This window comes from Panthera onca, chromosome A2 (assembly GCF_046562875.1).
Source record: "Panthera onca isolate mPanOnc1 chromosome A2, mPanOnc1 haplotype 2, whole genome shotgun sequence".
NCBI classification, from domain to species: Eukaryota; Metazoa; Chordata; class Mammalia; order Carnivora; family Felidae; genus Panthera; species Panthera onca.
In genome coordinates this window covers 147,605,297-147,625,266 of record NC_138340.1, presented here as the reverse complement: position 1 = coordinate 147,625,266, position 19,970 = coordinate 147,605,297, and the positions used below count along the sequence as shown (strand labels likewise).

The 19,970-nt window shown below is 45.9% G+C and overlaps 1 long non-coding RNA gene across 2 annotated transcripts in view; it reads right to left on the bottom strand.

Annotated features, from left to right (window-relative positions):
- Nucleotides 1–18,773: 18,773 nt before the first annotated feature.
- Nucleotides 18,774–19,970, bottom strand: part of LOC132675076 (uncharacterized) — a 315,734-nt gene continuing 314,537 nt past the window's right edge. For both annotated transcript variants that reach the window (XR_014135971.1, XR_013551433.2), the window contains one exon: nucleotides 18,774–18,940. This is a non-coding gene — a long non-coding RNA (uncharacterized LOC132675076). The remainder of the gene's footprint in view (nucleotides 18,941–19,970) is intronic.

Here is a 19,970-nt window from a genome sequence, read left to right as displayed (position 1 = left end):
GAGCATACCCGCCGCTGAAACTCTGGCTGTGGGACAGACCCTCCCCTATGCGTGGAGGCCAGTAAGCCCCCAAGCAAAAGTCCACACTGACACCCCAGGTCACCTAGGGCAACTCGAAGTGCCTATCAGGGTCACGCTGAAAATTATTTATTGCTGGTCCACAGTGAGGTAAGCACAGAAACTGAGCTAGCATTTTGAGACTGTTACAGCAATGCAGAAGAGTAATTTAGTAGGTTTATTCTAGTAACACAAAGGGGAGTTGTATTTTCCTATCTTTTTATTTCACTTTCCCAGAAACGTATTCTAAAAAATACATTTTTAAGAAAAATATAGATTTTATAAAAATACCATTCTGCAAGAAATTGTCAAAGAAAAACCCTGTTCCTTCATCCCAGATGGTTCGAGAAGCACGAGTCTAGATATAGTCCACTGCTCCAAGTATATGGCACCGAAGCCTCCAGGCCACTGCCTACTTGTCCTCTTTCTTAGGAATTCTGAGAGTGCGAGAGCAGAGAACGAGAGAAGAGGAAAGAGACAGGCAGGCTGTCCGACGGGAAATACTTCCTTCCAGTTAGAGCAGGCTCCACCTGAAACCAGAGAGCCCATATTCCAACAAAGAGGCACAGCAAATCCAGTCCTTTCTGGAACCCTTTCCTGAGTTGATGACTATGGGGCAAGTCAAAACAAAAGCAACTCTGCTGAAACACTGCAGGCGAGGCCCCTCTGGGCGGCTACCCAGAAAGCCCAAAGCAAGGCCGTCAGCGCACCAGCCCTGAAAACATTCACTCTCGGCCACGGCCACTCTCCTCGCACGGCCTGGCTGCCTCGATGCCCCTCAACACTTCCTTTCCAGTCGGGAGGTTCTCGCCTTTTGAAGAATACAGGCAGATCAGGACCCGCACCCCCACCTATTGCTTAGGCGGAGTAAGGCTTCCAGAGAACATTTTCCAGCTCGAGCAGAATACCTAGTGACTAGAAAACGAAAGCACTGTGGTCACACACATACTTGTGCTTGAGTTCCGACTCCTCCACCCCCTACCCGTGTGACTTGGGCCCTCCGCTTACTCTACTGGGGCCTCAGTGTCTGCATCTACGGAATGGACATAACAATACCTAACACCTACTGAATGAATGGCTGTACTATATGCTACATACTGGCTATTTGCTTTAGCTGGAAAATCTCAACCGTAGGAGATAAGCACGTCTATTCCTGCAGGTGAGGAAACAGGTTTAGAGCAGCTGAGAACTTGCCACGTTTCCACGGCGAGTGAAAGTCAGGACTCCGCGTCCTGTGACCCTCTTCCCAGAGTTCTTGTGTTTGATTATTGTGGGATGTTGTCGTAGCTTCACTACCTGCCTCACGGGACTGCGGTAAAGATGGAGTGATGCACTTATCACAGTACTTTTCCACGTACGAGTTGCTATTGCTTCTGGCATGGTTTTCCGAAGGTTCCTCCGGGCCTCTGAATGTCCCCTGGCTTCAAGGCTACCACCTAGGGCAGCAAAAGCTTGGTGAGTTCCAGAAGGAACCAAGCCAGGGTTTCCCTGGCAGGTGGCCCAGCCTGCACATCCTTTCACAGTCCAGGGTCTCCTAGAAATATGCCAACAGCACATCAAAGGCTCCGAAGCAAATCTCAATAGTTACTCAATTTCAGGCTCTGAAGCGTTTCCAGCCCTGCACCTCACATCCAAGCTCTCCCATGTTCCCAGCTCCGGGATCTGTCCACTACATCTTTCTAAATGCTGAGCCCCTCTCTGCAGAAGACCAGAGATACCGACTATAAAAAAGGGGAGTAGGACCAAAGGGTATGGAAGACACTTGGGGAGGTTGCCTGAGTGTCCATAAATATTTATGCCCTTTTGACGAGTCCATGTTGGAGCCAGGACTCTCGCTGGGGCTTTCCGTGGAGGACTTTTAGTGCACGATTAGGGAAAGCCGAATACCAGCTCCTTTCCCTGCCGTGCCCTTGAAAACCTCAGACCCATGCTACTGGTGCATCCTGTTGAGGGTCAATTCTGTGTCAGGCAAGGTGTCCCTGGCATCTCTAACCCGTACAACACACTGCGGTATAGGTATTAGTATTCCCACTTTACAGATCAGGAAACTGAGGTTAGAGAAGATACGTAGCTGGCCTAAGGCGAAACAGCCAACAGGTGGAGCCAGAATACGACCCAGCTCTGATGAGTACTTGTGTCCAAACCTGTCCCCCTCCCAGAGGCTCTCTGTGCCCTCCTCCTGGGACAGGATCCTGGATCCCTACTAGGTTCTAGTTTCCTCCCCCTTTCTCCCCCTTCCCTGAGCTCCTGGAAGGACTTCACGGCACCATCAACATCCCAAATGATCCCTCATGAATTCTAGCTTCCACATCACCCTGCCAGGAGGTGGATGTGTGGGCTCTTCACCTGTCCCTCTTCGAGTCTCATTTGTTTTACTTCCAAGGTTGTGCTACCGAGAGGAAAAGATAGTCTCATTTATTGGGTTGATGCAGAGTGTCTGCAGCCCTTGCTCGTTGGTGCTTAACCGCCTCCCAATTTACAGGAGGGACTCATGTCAAAGCCTCTACTGGAGATACCCTCAGCACAGCTTTGTTCCAGGCTTATGGGTTTCTGGAAACACAGAGCAGGAAAATGTCATATCCCTTGTCCCCCAAAGGGCAGTGATGAGTATGTCAGAGACACAGGCTAAGCCTCTGAGTGACTACGTCCCATGTCAGTGATGGCATAGTGCCCACAGTGCCACCAATACCAGAATCCCCTTGGGTGCTGGCTTGTTAAAACATAAATTCTTGCATAATAATGCCATCTGCAATGGAGTCCAGGAATATTCCCAGGCTTCCAGGTGATTCTGACATTTACAGAAGCTGTACAATCTTTGGGTTTTTTTTTAAGTTTATTTATTTATTTTGAGAGAGAGAGAGAGAGAGAGTGCAAGAGAGAGCGTGAGCAGGGGCGGGGGGGAGAGAAAGAGAGGGAGAGAGAGAATCCCAGGCAGGCCCTTCACTGTCAGCACAGAGCCTGATGCAGGCCTTGCTCCCCACGAACCACAACCTGAGCCAACATCAAGAGTCAGATGCTTAACCAACTGAGCCACCCAGGCGCTCCCAGAAATTGTACGATCTTTGACTTAGAGCCGGGTTTCCGAAGCAGAACCATCTGGATTCAGGTCCTGACTTGGGGCAAGTTGCCTAACCTCCTTAAGCTTCAGTTCTCCCCTACTGTAAAGCAAGAAGAGCCGTAACGTCTGCCTCCTCGGGCATCGGGACGAGACGGAGAGAAAGGGCTTCGTTCGTGACAGCTAAGGAGCCCCTCTAAGGTTGTCCGCTTCAGTCCCACCACCCCACCTTGAACACAGTGCCCAGACGTGGTAAGTATTCACACGGCAAAGGTCAGACACCCGATGGATTTTGCTCTCACAAACCAGGGGAAATTGAGGAAACTCACCGAAGAGATCATTACAGGTGAAGGACAGTGACTAGAGGGCCAAACTCTTTCTAACTCTAAGCAGTCAACCCACAAATACATGGTGAACACCTGCTGTGAGTCTAACAGTGCAGGGCAACCACTGTTCTTAGCCACCACAACTCAGATTTTACTCGAGGAGATGAGGTAAAAACATACAGGCACAAGTAAAATAAGAATGAACTAAAAGAACAAAACAGTCATCGAAAGATGCTCCCTGTTGGTTTATTCATTCAGTGTATGTATTCGTGAATTGCCGATCACGTGCCGTAGACTATACTAGAATCCGTACAAAAAAGGCTGAATAATACAGTCCCTGCCTCAAGATATTTAAAGGCCACAAAAGGAGACAGATCAGCAAATACAATGAGCAAATCAACGTTCGTGATTAATTTACTTTCTTCTGGCTACACGTACTGAAAAAGGTGAAGTTTCACAATATTCAAAATACTTCATTCAGAGACTAGGAGATCAGCCCTAATATGTAAGGAAGGCATCTGAGGTCTGGTTTCCTGTCTCAGAGGGTGTAGCGCTTCGGACTCAGAGTCTAGAGGGAAATATGCCAAGTAGACCACGATCAAAGTAGCAACGGCAGAAAGTTTTGAAACTCTTTAATCTAAACTTGTATCTTATTTCTGTGGAGTGTGAAAGCACACGTAAATCTGTTCTAAACAGTTAACCACAATGCAAGGCAAGGGGAAACAGAGAGAATGCCAACCCACCTTTAATAACCCCAATAGTGGGAGGAGGCAGAGGGTTTGGAGGGAATCCAATCACATCCACACTCTGCAGACTCACAGCTTGGTTCCTTGAGGCGCGGATTAGCATCTGCTCGCTGCTATCTAGCCAGCGCCTAGCAGAGCGTCTCTGCACAGTCACTGGTGTCTAATCAATGCCCATCGAATGACTGAATGATGCATCCGTCCAGAGGAGAGAATGCAAAGAATGCCCAGGAGGCAGCTCACCATCAGGCCAGTGGGTCGGTAGCAAACAGACCTTTTCAAAGTCCGAACGTCTCTGAGTTCCGGACCTGTGTGTCCATCCAACCGTCTCTCTGTCATCTCGTCTGAGATGTCTCGAAGTCACCTCACACGGGGGATGAACCTGTCATCCTTCCTTGCACGTACTTCCCTACGGCTCCGTATCTCAGCGCATGTTACCACTCTGTCTCGTCACATATGCCAGAAACTAAGGACACAGCATTGCACAGCGCTCTCCTCGCGCCTTATCACCCATCCATCCCCCAGCGCATTCTAGTTACTTCCTTAAATTCCCTCAAATTCATCCCCTGCCATTCCTCTAATCCAAGCCGGCATCCTTCTCTGGAACTTATAGTTGCCCCCTGGCTCATCCGTCCACATCTGCTGTCCCTAGCACCCCTCCATCTCGCTCCCCCTCTACCTGCAACACCCTCTCTTCCCATCTGCACCTGGTTAACCCCTTCTCATCCGTCAGACCTCAGACCTGTCCTCTACTGGACTAGGACAAAGCTCTCTTGCATTGATCTCTAACACACTCCTCTCTCATAATATTTGTCACAGTTGCAATTCTCTTTATGCTCACTGTCCACAGGCCAACTATATTCATGCACCCGGGAACAGGCGGAACGGTAGAGGAAAGACAGTTCCCATAGTAGGGGTTCAGTTTAAGCAAAAGCCTTATGAAGAGAGGGAGGGAGAAAACAGTCATTTTGTGCTGCAGAAGCTTTTAGGGCTAAGAAGGGAGTGAGCCCCTGGCCCCTGGCCCGCTTGGGAAGTGACTCTGACTCAGCAGTTGCAAATTTAAATGCTCACAGCACCCAGCCAGGTCCCATCAATGAGCCAAGCCGGCTGGGGTGACAAGAGAAGGGTGGGGTGGCTACAGACCAGAAAGCATGACCCCTCAGAGAGCAGCTCCAGCCCCAGTGCTCGAGCCTTGTCTTTCGAGAAAAGTCCGAAATCAAAATTTTCTATGCAGCCTCCTGCCTTTCGAATGCTGGCAACTAATTCAGAAATTACAAAAACAATTTAGGAGCCAAATAAAACATATCTGTGCTCAGGTTTCTGCAGGCCGACTCCAGATTGCCACCTCTGCACCAGCGATTTCTCTGTGTTCCCAGCCCCAGCCCGACACGGCCTCGTAATGAATTCCTCCTGCACCCCTCCAAGGACTTGGCATAAAACAGACCTGCTCTGCCGTCTGGTTAGCACTGCGCTAAGCTCCTTACCTCAGTCCTCAGCGGATGCTCCCTGATTTGGCCCTCCCCTGCCCCCCCCCCCCCCCACTAAATTTCATTCAAGCCTCCTCCCCAGAGCATGAACATCTCTGGACCTAGGCCAACCATGTACCCACAAATGTCTTTGTTTTCAAGACAACTTTTTAAAAGAGTCTTTCTTTGTGGGGGTGCTCAGAAGGGCCGAGCCCACCCTGGATCTCCACTTGGCCTCGCCCCCTCTCCTCCTTTCTCCTCCGCCTCCACCCTGTCCTCCAAGTCTTAGCAGCTCCCGAGGCCAGAAAGCTAGGGCTTGAAGGAACACAGTTTGAAAACTGTTGTCCAGTTCACCCCCCAAAGATTAACAGTGAAAATTAGCTCGCAAAGACCAAGCTGGTAGAATTGAGAGCACTCACACCACGAAACTGGAGAGCCTCAAATGCCCTCAGCAGTCATCCTCCAAACCCACTACTGGGGGACTACTGCCGGGAATGGGGGCGGGGGAGAGCCTCGGATGGAAGGCACGGGCAGCACCCAGACACTGCCCACTTCAGGAGGCAGGAGTTCGCAGCAAAGGGGTTGCGGGGAGCCCCTGGGTGGCTCAGTCGGTTAAGCACCCGACTTTGGCTCAGGTCGTGATCTCACAGTTTGTGACTTTGAGCCCCGCGTCGGGGCTCAGAGCCTGGAGACTGCTTGGGATTCTGTGTCTCCCTCTCTTTCTGCCCCTCCCCCCATTCGTGCTCTGTCTCTCTCTGTCTCTCAAAAGAAAAAGAAGCAAGAAAGAGCAAGAGGGAAAGGGGTGAGGCTCCAAACAGCCTGATATCCAGATGTCCTACAGTTACCCAAAGCCCTGCAGGTCCTGATTTGTCCCCTTTGAGCATCCGAAGTCCCCCCTTTTCCCCTCTCCTTCCCATCTCCGAGGATGGCACCCCGCCTAGTCACCAAGGCTGACTCTTAACAAGATGCATTGAAATAGTCACCCAGTCCCCAAGACGACAAATTCCATCCCTCAGGACTTCCCAAATCTATCTCCTTTTCTCCATCCTCACGCCCAGAGCCTTAGTTCAGGCCACGGTCCCTTTCCCCAGATGACTGCCCTCGCTGTTCAGATGACCCCTCTTCCTCCTTTCTCCCCCCAGATCTAACCCCACCATGCTGCCAGAGCAAAAGGCTAAATCAGATCTGGCCATGGTGCACCCCATGCCGCAGCCTTACGGGACTGCCTGGGGATGCCCGGGCTCCCTCGTGCGTCCACGTCACCACACCTGCTATTCCAACCGCCTCCAGGGTCCCTTCCCGACCTCCTCATCAGCATGATAGGGCCTGTTATGGTCTGTTGGTCCTGGGGCTCCGGTGAGGCATCTGATCCTACAGAAAGTCTTTCCTCATTCCCCACTCCCTCTTCACTTGCCCTGCTTCCTTCTTTTACCCTCTTTGGATACTGTCATAGAATTGCTTCTGCTGTAACGCTTGTCCTGCAACGCTCTCTTTAGGCATCTCCCTCCTTAGACCGGGAGCCGCTCCGAGGCAGTGACCATGTTTCAGACACACACTGGAAGCCCAGTGCCTAGCACAAAGGACAGAATGAACGGCTGGAACATTCTAGCCTCTGCCTTGTGCCTAGGGTCGGCTGTTTGCAGCCTGAGTCTCAGCACACACGGCTGCTTTTCAGCATTTGTAGTTTATCTCCCTGTGAAATTTGGTGCCAGCTGTGGTCACCTGTTTGATCGCTCTTTGAGCTCTGCCTTTAACTAGAAATTAATTTGGATCACTTAAGCCTTTCTTGCCCACCGGAGAAACGCTGGCTGGGTAAATCCAAAGCTGCCGGCGATTTTTTTTTCCATTTAATCTCTTTCTCTCATGTGCCAACTCTAATTGTGTGCTTTCTGGATTCCTACCCCCCGCCCCCAGTGCTTATTTTTAATCTGCCATCTCTGACCCTTCACCAAACGTTGATTCACCATGGATCTCCACCTTCCCACCTGCTCATCTCAGGGAAACTCAGGCCAGCCTTGCCCAGGGGCTCGGCTGCATCATGAGGGAAGTCCGGAGCAACTGTGAGAACAGAGACCAGACGGGAGAAGTCCTGAACCCCAGTCTGCCAACCCTCCACCCCAGACGACACCTCATGGCGCAGGAGCATCAGAGATTTTTAAAAGCCAATTCTTCGGCGAGGAGTTCTGACCACCAGCAACGAGGGCGCAGAGCACAGTAAAGAGGTCAGGATGGGCAGAGAAGCTGGCACTCACCCATCCTATGTTTGGTAAGATCGTGTCCACTTCCACCGGGGGTCGCCCAACAGTCTGTGCCTGACAGGGAGTACTTCCGCTTCCGGGCTGATCCGAGAACCCCGTTTCATCATCAATACCTCCTTCTCCCCAGTCCTAGTCCCCGTCAATCTCCTGCCCTGCTCTCTTGGCAAGAGACCATTCACACCTCACACAAGCTCCAAAAAGCAAGACTGGCATGTGTCTGTTGAGAAAGAAAAACCACCTACTGCTCCAGGCCCAGGTTTTGCGCAGACAGCAAATGGTTTTATACACACAGTCCACGGCCTCTGCTGCATCACCCTGCAGACAGTTCCTGCAAAATGTACGTTCTTATTTAGGGCAGAGGACGCTGCCATGTCAGTCCAGATCAGAACTCCCTGCTTTCAGCAATTGGCGCCTGTAAGAATTCCAGAGGAAACCTCGTGTGGCTCCCCCTAGCGATCTGAAAAGTCCTCGGCACCTGTCTGGGCAGCGCACCATGCGCATGCTCACTCACAAGGCAAGCCTGCTCTCAAGAAGCTTACGGTCCCGTGGGGGAGATGGCAGAGGCGTAAACAGAAGTGTGAACCTTAACATTAATGTAGAAGATTGATCAGTTAAACCAAATTTCTAGGTATGAGATTATATAACCCTCTGGAGTCCATAAAAAGAAACCATCAGACAAATCGGCCACCTTGCCATTTTCACTCAAGTGCCTGAACAAGTTTCAGTTCTGAAAATAGAGAAATTCTGGCAGCACCTGGGTGGCTCGGTCGGTTAAGCGTCCGACTTGGTCTCAGGTCACGATCTCACAGTGGGTGGGTTCGAGCCCCGCATCTGGCTTTGTGCTGACTGCTCAGAGCCTGGAGCCTGCTTGGGATTCTGTGTCTCCCTCTCTCTCAGCCCCCTCGCTTTCTAGTGCTGTCTCTCTCTGTCTCTCAAAAAATGAATAAAGTTAAAAAAAGAAAGAAAATAGAGAAATTCTAGCTTCATGCTTTTCGAGGAGTATGCGAGGCAGTGTGCAATTTACCTTTGGTGGAATTAGCAGAAACGGTTGGGATTTGTGAATTCTCCTTTCGTTTATATTTAAGAGAGAGAAATCCAACTTATTCCATATTCATTATCCACAAATAGACAGGATTTGCCCCTTGCTCCAATCTAGTTTTAAAGGTTATAGGAAATCGTAGAGGAGATATGTAAACTATCCTGACCATGAGATCACAAGTTGCAGATAACTGTAGAGAAAAGGGTCCCTCCCTGCCTGCTGATACAAAAGTCACCATCACTGTGTACAAACCCAACTACAAGGCAAGGTTCTAATTAGTCCTCGTTCTCACCCCAAAACTACAAGAATGGCAGATCAACCCCTCCAGCAAACTGTCAGGAGCAGAAACTAAGAGATAACGATGCTAACTGGGATGTGCACCTGTGATGTCGTCCCTTACATATTCTTAAAATGCTCTTCTCTCCTGCCTGCCACCCTCCTCCCCATCTTTCTGCTCCTCATGCCTTCTCCTCTCCAGCATCTAACTTTTCTGAGCAAAAAGAGGCAGTCTTACTGAGAGGATAGATCAATGGATCCAGAAGGGGGTGAAAATCAGTGGCCTTGATCTGGCAGGACTTAATCAATGTTTAGGAACTAACAGGAAATAGTCAACAATGAGTATAAATTTGTATCTGCAAATATTGTTTAAAATAATTTAAAAATGAAAAGCAACTTAAATCTTCATAAATGTTGGCTTTTTGGGGTGCCTGGGTGGCTCAGTCAGTTAAGCCCCAGGCTTTGGCTCAGGAATGATTTCACGGTTCATGGGTTCAAGCCCCGCATCAGGCTCTGGGCTGAGAGCTCAGAGCCTGGAGCCTGCCTCAGATTCTGTGTCTCCCTCTCTCTCCCTGCCCCTTCTCGGCTCACACTCTGTCTCTCTCTCTCAAAACTAAATAAATGTTAAAAAAAATTTTTTTAATAAAAAAATAATAAATATTGGCATTAAGTAAACTATGATATGCCTGTACATAGAACTGAAAGTAACATAGAAGCTATAGAAGAAAAGATGAACAGTTTTGACTATATAAAAATATGAACATTTTCTATGGCAAAAATAACATTTACAATGTCAAAGACAAAAGGGTAAATTATTTGCAGCATATATGACAGGAAAGCTAATTTATCTGATATGAAAATAATTCTTTAAAATCAATAAGGATGGCACAAAAACAGACACTCAGATCAATGGAACAGAACAGAGAACCCAGAAATGGACCCACAAACATATGGCCAACTAATCTTTGACAAAGCAGGAAAGAATATCCAATGGCATAAAGACAGTCTCTTCAGCAAGTGGTGCTGGGAAAACTGGACAGCGACATGCAGAAGAATGAACCCGGACCACTTTCTTACACCAGACACAAAAATAAACTCAAAATGGATGAAAGACCTAAACATAAGACAGGAAGCCATCAAAATCCTTGAGGAGAAAGCAGGCAAAAACCTCTTTGACCTTGGCCGCAGCAACTTCTTACTCAACACGTCTCCAGAGGCAAGGGAAACAAAAGCAAAAATGAACTATGGGGACCTCATCAAAATAAAAAGCTTCTTTCTACACAGTGAAGGAAACAATCAGCAAAACTAAAAGGCAACCGACGGAATGGGAGAAGATATTTCTAAATGACATATCAGATAAAGGATTAGTATCCAAAACCTAGAAAGAGCTTATCTAACTCAACACCCGAAAAACAAATAATCCAGTGAAGAAATGGACAGAAGACATGAATAGACACTTTTCCAAAGAAGACATCCAGATGGCCAACCGACACATGAAAAAATGCTCAACATCACTCATCATCAGGGAGATACAAATCAAAACCACAATGAGATACCACCTCACACCTGTCAGAATGGCTCACATGAACAACTCAGGCAACAACAGATGTTGGTGAGGATGCGGAGAAAGAGGATCTCTTTTGCATTGTTGGTGGGAATGCAATCTGGTGCAGCCACTCTGGAAAACAGTATGGAGGTTCCTCAAAAAATTAAAAATAGAACTACCCTATGACCCAGCAATTGGACTATTGGGTATTTATTCAAGGGATACGGGTATACTGTTTTGAAGGGGCACATGCACCACAATGTTTACAGCAGCACTATCGACAATAGCCAAAGTATGGAAAGAGCCCAAATGTCCATCGATAGATGAATGGATAAAGAATATGTGATAAACACACACACACACACACACACACACACACACACACACACACACACAATGGAGTATTACTTGGCAGTCAAAAAGAGTGAAATCTTGCCATTTGCAACTACGTGGATGGAACTAGAGAGTATTATGCTAAGCAAAATTAGAGAAAGACAAGTATCATATGACTTCACTCATATGGGGACTTTTAAGATACAAAACAGATGAACATAAGGGAAGGGAAACAAAAATAATATAAAAACAGGGAGGGGGACAAAACATAAGAGACTCTTAAATATGGAGAACAAACAGAGGGTTACTGGAGGGGTTGTGGGAGGGGGGATGGGCTAAATGGGTAAAGGGCATTAAGGAATGTACTCCTGAAATCACTGTTGCACTATAAGCTAATTTGGATGTAAATTTTAAAAAAATAACATAAAAAAAGAAATTATTAAAATCAATAAGGAAAGAACAACCCAGTTTAAAAAAAAAAAAAGGCCAGGGGCACCTGGGTGATTCAGTCGGGTGAGCATCCAACTTCGGCTCAGGTCATGATCTCACTGTTCGTGGGTTTGAGCCCCGCATCTGGTTCTGTACTGACAGCTCAGAGCCCAGGGCCTGCTTCGGATTCTATGTCTCCCTCTCTCTCTGCCCCTCCCCAGCTCATGCTCTGTCTCTCTTTGTCTCTCAAACAAACAAACAAACAAAAAAAAGTTTAAAAAAATTTTTTTAAAAAGGCCTATAACCATGTGAAAAGATGTTCAATCTCACACAAAGAAATGTAAACTGTACCAGTATCTAGATTCAATTTTTCATCTATAATATAGGCAAAGTCCAATGATAACCAGAATTTTTAAAAATTGTTTTCATTCATCTTTGGTGTTAGTGTAAAGCTGAAGGGCAATCTGATAATCTACCCACATTCTAAATTCTTGAATATTTCCACTTTAGGAATTTGTCCTTGTATATATACTTGTACAGGTCTGTAAAAAATAGATACACAGGGTATTTACAGCAGTGCTGTTTGAAATATCAAAAACCTGGAACAAAATAACAAATAAATGATGGCATTTCTGCAATGTACCACACAAAGGAACACTGTGCTGCTCTTAGGCAGAATGGGGTAGCTCTACATATAATCATATGTAAAACGATGCCCAAGATATCCTGGCATACTGACTGCTGAATGAATACAGAAAACTGAAGAATATTAATTATGAATAGTCTCATTTGTGATGTATACATCTATTTTTCACATAAGGACAGAAAATGTCTTGAACACTTGGGTGGGTCAGTCGGTTGAGTGTCCGACTCCCGATTTCTGCTCAGGTCATGATCTCGCAGTTCACGAGTTCAAGCCCTGCGTGGGGCTCCATGCTAACAGTGCAGAGCCTCCTTGGGATTCTCTCTTTCTCTTTCTCCCCCTCTCTCTGCCCCTCCCGTGCACACATGCTCTCTCTCTTGCACAAAATAAACTTTAAAAAAATTAGAAAAAACAGAAAATGTCTTGAAAGATATGAAAGAAATATAAATGGTGGCAAAGGCTAGCACTTGAGGGGAAGGGGGATTTTATACTTTATTTTACATCATTCTGGAACATTTGATTTTTTTCTTTCAAGGATTATGTATTATTCTTATAATAAAAAACAACAACTTGAACCATTATTAAGAAGCTACTCTGTTACTGGAATTGTTTGGAGACTGGGTGGGATACAGTGGTGAATGGATAGACATGACTTCTCAAGTCGGAAATAATAACGTGAGATGAAATAGACTATTGCCATAGGGGAAGGGAGACGACAGCACTAGAAAGAGTGCTCCCACCTGAATTCAAGCAGAATTTTTATTTTGTTGTTGTTGTTGTTTTATTTAAAATATTTTTAACATCCATTCATTTTTGAGAGAGAGAGAGAGAGAGAGAGAGCGCATGAGCAGGAAAGGGGCAGAAAGAGACAGAGACAGAGAACCCGAAGCAGGTTCCATGCTGTCAACACAAAGCCCAAGGTGGAGCTCAAACCCACGAACCACCGAGATCATGACCTGAGCTAAAGTCAGACACCCAACTGTTTCAGCCACCCAGGTGCCCCTCAGGCAGAATTTCTAGAGAGAGGAGTAAACCAGAATTGGGGGTGGGGGACAGAATGTGCAAGGAGTGTGATCAGATAGTTGAGGAGGGACTGTTTTTCTTTGTGGTCAGCCTATTTTCAGGAGGCGTTGTGAAGGAGAGACTCCATATTCCATTAATGGCTCAGCCTGAGCATGGGGTGAAATTCAAGGTTCAGGGTTGTGGAGGGTGGGGTGGAGAAAAAAACCTAACTAAAGTTTGGCCAAGGCAACTGAATGGGTATCTTGTCCACATTCATCAGAAACAAAGAGTAGAACTAAACATTTATGAGACAAAGAATGGGAATTTGGAGGGTCTGTGTCTGGCCTTGTCTTAAGTTAATAGGAGTTTACCCCTGAGTCTTAGACAGCTCACACTGGGCAGTCTGCTGCTTTGCAATCAGCATTTCCAGGAACACAAAGGAGCGGGGGACTTCTTGACCATTGCTGTTTTCCAGGAAAACAGGGCTCAGGTAGCATTTAACCTTGTCAAAGATAATCACAGCCTTTAAAGAGCTTTAATTCTCGGGAATTTAATAATTAAGCAATGAAATAAGTAAATAAATACAAGTTATATAATTGTCATCAGACGCTTTCAGAGAGAATTGGTTCTCCCAGCCCCTGAGGAAGCTATATCAAGACCACAGTTAGCTCCTTAGCTGTGCAGATTCAAAAACTCATCTGGATTTGCCCAAGACCAGACTGAGAGATCACTGTAATAGAACAGATGGCACTGAAATGGACCCGATTATGTACAAAGATGTAAGATTCATTACAGCTCAATGATGGAAAGAAAGGATTACCCAATAAATGGTGTCGGGACAATTAACTAGCAATTTGGAGAAACAGTAATTTCAGAATCTCGCTTTATATTATGCACTAAAATAATTCCAGTTGAGTGGAAGAGTCAAATGTGGGTTTTTTTTAAACATCAAAATCTCAGAAAAATAGAATTGAATATTTTCCAAATGTCTATAGGAAAGATAACTTTATAGGCTCACAAGCAATACAAGGAATAAAAAAGAAAAAAGAGGAAGACCTATAAATTTGACTACAAAATAGAATGCAACCCATAAAAGCAAATGGCAGACAAAAAATACCGCAACAAATGTAACAAAGAGGCACTATATTTAGTATTTAAGACCTCTGTATATGGGTCAGAAACACATTAAGACACTAAAAGGGCAAAAGACACTCACAAAAGAAGTGATATAACAAGCAAACAAGGATTTAAGATGTTCAGTTGCCAGAGAATAAAAAATATAAATTAAAGCACTGAGTTCCCATTTCCCTCTCTTGAATTATCTCGAACTGAAAAATAATCCCTCTGGGGCTTCTGTTTCTGGTTAGGACGTGGAAAGCCTGAAGTGACTGTTGAACCTGCTCTAGCACTGAGAACCAGCCAAGCAAGCCTCATAGTCGTGGTTGTAAAAATCATCAGAGTGCTCAGGATGCAAAAAAAACACAAAAAACAAAAAACAACAAAAAACTAAATAAACCAGATTCCAGAAATGACAAGCTCTTCCTAAGATAGAAGAGACGCATGGCTGCTTCTATCTATGAAGTGACAGGTAGGAGAGGAATCGGTCGTAAACTCGGGTAAAGAAGTATCAGCCCAACTTGTAACGACATTTAACGGGCACGTGTGAGCTCGTGTGACAGATCAGCATTCCAACAGCCCCGGTCATAGAGCAAGTGTATGCCCACCTGCATGCCAAAGCTTTCATAGACGTCTCCATCAAGTACACAGGTAATAGACCAAAGGCAAAGGGCAAGATAGAACCGAGAGAATTCCCTTTGAGGCATGCAGGATCTTCCCCAACTACACAACCTGCTGTAGACTGGGGGTAAGACAGAAGGCTGAGAAATCCCTTCAAGGGAGCCAGGGTCTCCACCAAGTGCAGCATAGTGGCCTTCCCAAGACATGGAGCAGGCAGGGCAGAGGATGAAGAGAGGTCTCTCAAGTTGCAGAAATCTGGGGGAAGGCCCTAAAACTCAAGCCCACAGCTGGCTGCAAAGCAGAAAGACAGAAAGCTTTCCATGGTTCAGAGAGCTCCAACAGAACTGGGCAGCACAGAAAGATCTCTTGAGTCTCACTGGTGCTCAGAGCCCAAGCCCTAATGAAGAGAGCCTTGGTACCATCCTCAAAACATCGGAAGCCAGTGGTGAACTAGATCAAACTAAAGCTGCAACCAATCCATACCCTGTTCAGACAGAGCCTTCTTATGTCTCCTTCTCTCACATTAGCAGTCTCATGGAAGGCACACAACCTTTCCTGTGGGTAAATATTCTTTACTTCAGTCTCTAGTGATTTCTTACACACAGTGCCCAACATAAATAAGGAATTAAGAGACCATAAGACACAAGCAAACGTGATAGGGTCAAGGGACGAAGAGTAAATAGAATGAGACCTGGAGATGGCTCAGATGTTAGAATTGTCTAGACAGTGACAGTGAAACAAACAGAGTAAGTACATACGAACAAATGGGGAATTTGGAGAGAGAGAAACACTATAAAAAAAGAACCAAATGGACATGTAATTAATTCTTTGAAAGACCACTAATTCTGTTTAATATAAAAAATTGTAACAGCAGATTAATAGAGTTTAGAGCATATATAATTCTTTATCATTTTTGTTTTTATGAAGTGCAAAATAGGCAAGAGAATTTTCTTGAGTAATGAAAATATTCTATAATTGGGCAGAGGTGGTTTTAAAAGTGTCTACAATTGTCAAAACTCACCAAACTGATCTATTAAAATATGGACATTTCATACAACTTACACCTCAATAAAAAAATTTTTTTAATAATATCTTAGGCTGCTGAGGGAGCAATGAAAGCAATACTCCTGTAAATTGGACGATCATTTTCGACAGCAAATTTTGGAATATTAATCAAGAACTATTAAAAGTCCAAATGTTTTGGGGCGCCTGGGTGGCTCAGTCGGTTAAGCGGCCGACTTCGGCTCAGGTCATGATCTCACGGTCCGTGAGTTCGGGCCCCGCGTCGGGCTGTGCTGCCAGCTCAGAGCCTGGAGCCTGTTTCGGATTCTGTGTCTCCCTCTCTCTGACCCTCCCCCATTCATGCTCTGTCTCTCTCTGTCTCAAAAATAAACGTTAAAAAAATTTTTTTAAAAAAAAGTCCAAATGTTTTAAACTTTTTTTTAATGTTTATTTATTTTTGAGAGAGAGAGAGAGACAGGGTGCGAGTGGGGGAGGGGTGAAGGAGAGGGAGACACAGAATCCGAAGCAGACTCCAGGCTCTGAGTTGTCAGCACAAAGCCCAACGTGGGACTCGAACTCACGAACTGTGAGATCATGACCTGAGCCGAAGTCAGATGCTTAACCAACTGAGCCACCCAGGTGCCCCGAAAGTCCAAATGTCTTAACTCAACAATTTCATTTAGGCAAACACTCATAAGAAAATTCAAAATAACAAAAAGTAACATGCACAAAAATGTTAACCATTGTATTTTTGTAATAGGGTAATCTGAAGTGCTTCAAAATCCAAAGCTGGATAATAATTAAACAATGTGCAATAAATATACTTAATAGAATGTATTTTAGCCATTAAAGTTATATTATTATGACTACATAACAGGCTGAAGACATGTTTATGCTATAAGCCTTCACATCCTTGAAAAAACACATATGAGACAAGCACTAGAAAGAAAAAAACTATAATGATAAGTCATTCTTATGTTGGGCCTGTAGAAGTATTTTCTCTTTTCAGCTTGGTTATCTGCATCCTGATATTTTTCTTTCCTTTAAAATGTTTGCATGGATGAGCTACTTGGGTGGCTCAGTTGGTTGAGCACCTGACTTTGGCTCAGGTCATGATCTCATGGTTTGTGGATTCAAGACCCACATCATACTCTGCACTGACATTGTGGAGCCTGTTTTGGATTCTCTGTCTCCCTCTCTCTCTCTGCTCCTCCTGCACACATGCTGTCTCTCTCTCACGCAAAAATAAACATTAAAAAATCTGTTTTGAGTAAAAAACTAAAATGTTTGCATGGGGTGCCTGGGTGGCTCAGTTGGTTAAACATCCGACTCTTGATTTCAGTTTTTCATGATCTCACGGTCATGAGATCGAACCCCATGTTGGGCTCCGAACTAGGCGTGGAGCCTGCTTAAAATTCTCTCTCTCTCCCTCTACCCCTCCCTTGTCCCTTCTCTCTCCCTCAAAAAAAATAATATGTTTTCAATTTTTTAGCTTTCATTTCTTTCTTGATATTTTTGCAATATTGCATTTTTCTAAAAACTAGTTTCTCCAGTTATTCTCTTATCATTTACATCTTTCCACCATTTTCTTTGTTTAAATTTTTTCATTGCACAACAAACCCATGATTACATTTTCATAATTTTTCCTGTATATAAAAGGACCTCAGTCTTACCTGATAGTTTTTGATTTCTAGAAAGCAAATGTGACTGGATTTTGATTTGTGAAAAGAACAAATGGGATAGGCCTTTCCAATGACCTAAATATTTATGCCTGCCAGACAGAATCATGATATACAGCTAAACATTATGTCAATTAATGTAAAACATTAAATACATTTACTCGGAAAACATCTGAAAAGATAGCAGTGGTTAGTCTCTGGGTAGTGAGACAAGGTCAAACTTCTTTTTCTTTGTCTGCTGTCCCTACAGTGAACATGTATTATTTTCTGATAAAAAGAAATGATAAACTTAGATCCCAATTTCAGGCTCAAGCCCTCCTAAAGCTCTGGGCCCAGTTCTGCCCCAAGTCAAGATCAGGGAAATGCAGTGGTCCCCCAGGCCAGAAGCTTCCCCCACAGCATTTCATCTAGCTATTCATGCTCCACTTCCTGTCCCTTGACCTTGCACTACCTGTCACACTGTCCACATGCCCCAGATCAGTAAACCTGTTGAGTAAGTGCAGGAAGCAGAGACCCTCAGTCTCGTCTCTCTGTTGGTCCCCAGGCTCGTTAGTGTCACCTAGGCAGCCGGAAAAATAGCTACACCTACTTTCCCTCCCCGAGTCACCAACACCAGAGCCTGCAAAGCCATCCTAGCTCTGGTTCCTGCCAGACCTTTATTAACCATGACAAGGGTTTGGAACGCCTGTGCAACATCATAATCTCCCCGTCTCCCTGTAGAAGCAAATAGAGTTGAAGGAGGCTGTGGAGGGTGGACTGGTGGCAGATGTCTCCCTGGAGAGCCCAGCTCCAGCCTTCCTGGCCTACCCGTGTCTCCTGCTCTCGGCTCAGATCTCCTCTCAGGAGTCTGGCCAAGCCTGATGAAGGGGAGCTGAAGGGGTAAACTGCAAATCAAAATGAATCATCCTGCTGAAAAGAATTCAGGGTGGTGATAGACGTCTGTATAGGGCCCTGGCATATTGCAGACAGCACAGAACTCTCTCCCCATGCACCCCGGAGTGTAAATTAGAGAGACACCCCTCATCCCTCCCTCTTCCTGACCCCCAAAGTACTCAGAAAAAGGAAGCATGACCACGCCTAATGAGGAGGGGTTAAGGAACAGCTCAAATTAGAGGGAACCTCATTAAAATCTGTCTCCTCATAGCTATTCAATCACTAATTGACTTTTCCTCCTCACTTTAATTTTGACATTGGTGTCTTGATTAATTAACTCTGTCACCAAAGCCCTAGGGTGTCACAGAAGGACTCACCAGGAGTTTATCTTGCCACGTTCCAGCCAATTTGACAGGTAGGCTCTCCCTGGCCAGTTCCATGGGTAATGGCCTGAGCCTGTCGTGGTCCCTTGAGCCCTAGAAGAAGCAGAGACACGTTGTCATTCTCTAACCGTTGGCCACAGGGCCCAGCCAGCAGGAAGAGAATCAGGAGGCCTAGATTGTTGCTTTCCCTCTCCGGCAGCATAATAAATTTCCTTCTCTCCATCTGCATTCTCATATGGGCACGAAGTTCATCACCGACACCGTGGCCAGTGGGAGAGACGGATCACAAGTGTTGTTTCTGGGTAAGCCTTCTGGGAAATCATTCAGTCACTCCCTCGTTTACTCATAGAAGTATTTAACTTGCTTCTGAATGGCCTGTGCTGGACTTGCCGGGAAGGGTGGAGGTCCAAAGAAGTATAAAATTATGGGCTCTGCCCACGAGACGTTTATAATTTTAGTTGAAGAGCTGTGACATTCTCTTATAAAAACAGAAGCCAAGATTTGATGTTCAAAGAAAACCCCCCAGGCAGCAAAGTCAATTGTCCTGGATATTTTGGCCATGTGTCTCCTGCCACCCCCACCCCCACCCGCCACTTCTGCGACCTCCTGGCGCGTTTCAAACATGCGCTGAGTAACTGCAATGGAGCCACCAGCACGGGGAGCTTTGGCAGGAGCACTTGAAAACTCAAAGTTCTCTTGTTCAGACTCGCTTTCTCCATTCTCCCTCCTGGAGTGGAGGGATTAGGGAGCAGGCAACAGACAGCATGTGAGGGAAGGGAAGCTCCCCATTCACTCCCTCCTCAGCCCGCCCCGCAGAAGAGGAAGGTTGATCCGAACTCACCGCTTTGGTAGTTTGGACTGGACTACCTGTGGATGGAGCGGCTCCGCCCTACAGATGGGCTGGGGCTCCGCTCCTGGTCTACACTGTACTGGGAGCTCTTTGTCGTCTTGTGTTGTCTTTCTCTTTTCTCCCCAGTGGCAGAAGTGGCATCCCGCCCCGGGGGCCCACCGTCCTGGAACATCCCACCCATCCTGCCCTCTTCTTCTCTCTCCTTTCCATATAGAAAAAAGATTCATGACCAGGGATTGAATCTTTTCCTGTGGCATGTGGCGTGGGGAGGAG